General features: G+C 51.8%; 1 long non-coding RNA gene across 1 annotated transcript; it reads left to right on the top strand.

The window, feature by feature from the left end:
• The first annotated feature begins 489 nt into the window (after positions 1-489).
• LOC120704615 lies at positions 490-1,676 on the top strand. The gene is made up of 2 exons (XR_005687626.1): positions 490-674; positions 902-1,676. It is a non-coding gene; the product is annotated as an uncharacterized LOC120704615 (long non-coding RNA).
• The last annotated feature ends 1,451 nt before the right edge of the window (positions 1,677-3,127 follow it).

The following is a 3,127-nucleotide window of genomic DNA, read 5'->3' as shown; positions in this document are numbered from 1 at the left end:
GGCTAGTTCCTCACAGCGTGGCATCAGAGCTATAGTTGCATTCCATGTATGGTTATCACTAAAATTTTGGTGTGAGGCACGTTTAGGAACAAATGTTGATCACTTATAATCTAGTACTTGTAAAAATTTACTTTTCTTAAGGCTATATTTCTTCTATGGTGTATATATCTCCACTACTAGAAAACAGGCTAAAGATCTAGGCCAAAGAAATCACTTATTGCTTGAACCGGTACTAATGTGAGACATTAGCACCGGCTGCATCAATAACCGGTACTTTTGGCATGCACTGGGCGCTGGCAAAGCGCGCCACGGCACAAACCGGTGCCAATGCACAGACAAAAGCACCGATTAACTCCATCAGCCGGTACCAAATTGGCCATGCATCAATGGCACCGGGTGGTGGCACGACCCGGTGCTTATGGTTCAGACATTAGCACCGGGTCATGCCATGACCCGGTGCCTGTGCTGGCTCTGGACATAGGCACCGGTTGAAATGAGTAGCCGGTACCGATGGCCGGCCTCCATCGATATTTTAAGTCCTGACCACCCATCTCTTCTCTCCACCGCACAGACCCCCACTCTCTTATCCTCTCCACCGCCCAGCACCCATCTCTTCTATCTTCTCCCCATCCCTCCTCTCTCCCACGCCAAAGAGGTCAGGCTGGTGGATCGAGGTAAGCTATAGCGGCAGGCGGGGCTGAGCTCAAGCTCGGGACGGTGCTACTAGATGTGCTACTAGATTTGGCCGCACGAGATTGGCGCTCCTTTTCTCTCTCCCATGCTTGCACATACAAGAATCAAGACCGATGGTTGCATCTACATAGTTTTCTTCCGTTGCTTTGTCTTGCTTGCTTGTTGGGAATTGGACCTTTGATTCGTTTGTTGTTGAGGAGATGAACAGGTGGCGTGGTGCTCACCCTGCCCGACGAAAAGCTTGCGGGATGCAGGATGCACTTGGCGTATGCTCGGTCCCTGTTCGTGGATGGTCCGGCGGCGGCTCCCTCTTGCGGATCCAGGCATGAAGCGGCCAGATCTGGCGAGGAGGCATCACGCTTAGTCGCTTGGACGCCACGGAGGTGGCAGCGAGCAGTCGTACGGCGGGGAGCCACTAGCCGCACCAGACGGATGGGCCGCACGGCCAGAGCAAGCCATGGCCATTCCCATGCCTGTACCCGCCGAGCACCATGCAGTTCCCCTTCGAGGTAAGCTATATGCGAGCCTTTCTTGCTAATCTGCTGCTCCACATTTCGATTCAGAAGCTCACGCACTCTCTGGCATGCGCGTGGGAGCCGACCGCCGCCGCCGACGCCGTGGGGCGCACTGGCCGCCGCCGCGGGAGCTGGCGTGGGGCGCTCGGGCCGCCACCGCCGCCGTGGGGCGCGCGGGCCCCCACAGCTGCGGGAGCCGGCCGCAGCCGCCGTAGGCCGCGCAGGCCGCCACCGCTGGTGTCTGCGGGAGCCGGCTGCCGTCGGGGGAGTGAGCGGGCTGACGCCGCCGCCGGAGCAGGACGGGAGCCGGCCGCGTGGGTGATTTTTTCTCTTTTTTTCTTTTTTTCAGAAACAGATATGTATATGGGATTGTATTGATTGGATGTATCTTGTGAACCATTCTTTGGATGATTTGTGAGACATATGGCTATTTTGTTCGATGGATTTAATATCTGAACATTCTTTGGAGCATGAATCCTGTGAACGATGCGAGGGGAACGGGGGAGAGGGGGAACAGGAGAAGACGCTAGAGAACGGCCGTAGCGATTCTGGTACCGGTTGCTCCAACCGGTACCAATGGAGGTCTTAGGCACCGGGTTATTTACCCGGTGTCTTAGGTAGTCACATTGGTCTCGGTTACTTAGTACCGGTTCCAAAACCGGTACCTATGTTCATTTTCAACCGGTGTTGATGGTCCTTTTTCTAGTAGTGCTCTTATCTTCTCTAGAGCTACTTTTCTTACCTTATGGGCTGCACATTAGTTGCTATAAATATGTTCACTAACTCATCTTGTCTTACTCATGATAGATGAATGGGAACTTGGGCCAATTGGTCATGGTGACTCGGGCCGAGGAGGCAGAAGGCTTTCCTCCACTCCTTGCCGAGATGCTTTGGAGAGGCAACTTCTCTCGGAGGCCGGAGTATTCGGTCTTTGCGAGGGGACTTGGGCCGGGCATGGTGGACTATGTTGCCACCGTGTTCATCCCAAGACGCTTTGTTGAAGGGGTCACGGAAGCTCACAATATTTCAGCTCATGGAACTTCAATTGAGATGGTAATCCAAGAAGTGGCGTACAAGGCCATGGCAATTCTCCTCCAAGAAGTAATCGAGTCGGAGCGTCATCCATTCACTCACTTCCCAATTCAAGGACCATTGCAAGGTGTGAATGTGTTTGAGATGGGAATGGGAGGTGCTAGCTTGTATGAAAGGCGTATGTCCGAGTTGGTGGCGGCACAAGACCGAAGCCTCCGTTACATCCGAGCGAAGTTAAGGGAGACAAGACGTTGCTTCAATGAATTGTAACGCACCGTGGATATGTATGTTCGCATGGGCCGAGTGCCTCAAGATGTGTTCTATGGACCCAATGATTACACCCCACATGAGGCGGCACCATTGAAGCTTCGCTTTCCTTTAGTCCAAGGCATATATCTTCCTCAACATGTGGTGGGGCAAACACGTATGTCTAATGGGCTGCATGTGCGCCGCTTTGCCCCCACAACTTTGACTAGAGAGATCATCTTTTGTGGTGAACATGCACCCCTCACTCACCCGGAGAACCCCGAAGACACCGGATCCCCTCAATATCACCTTCTTGATGACTTCCCACCGTACTTCGCGAGAGGTCCTTATGGTCCCTTCTAAATATTTATGTAAACCTATGGCAGTTATGAGACTCCTCGAGCTATGTGACTCGCTATAATGTACCGCCTATTTTATGTAATCAAATAGTTAATTGGTGAGACCATGTGAGACACTAATTAACTACGATGCCTATGTATTGTACTATTATTTATCTACGTGAACCTCCGTTATTCTAGTTGTGTGACGTATGAAATATGCGTATGGGTGCGACATGTCATCATTTATCATCATTCATGCATATGTTTTATGGCAATATATGGCTTACTAATAGAACCATG

The sequence above is a fragment of the Panicum virgatum genome, chromosome 4K (assembly GCF_016808335.1).
Source record: "Panicum virgatum strain AP13 chromosome 4K, P.virgatum_v5, whole genome shotgun sequence".
NCBI classification, from domain to species: domain Eukaryota; kingdom Viridiplantae; phylum Streptophyta; class Magnoliopsida; order Poales; family Poaceae; genus Panicum; species Panicum virgatum.
Note: the sequence above shows the minus strand (reverse complement) of the source record. Positions and strands in the feature narration are given on the sequence as shown.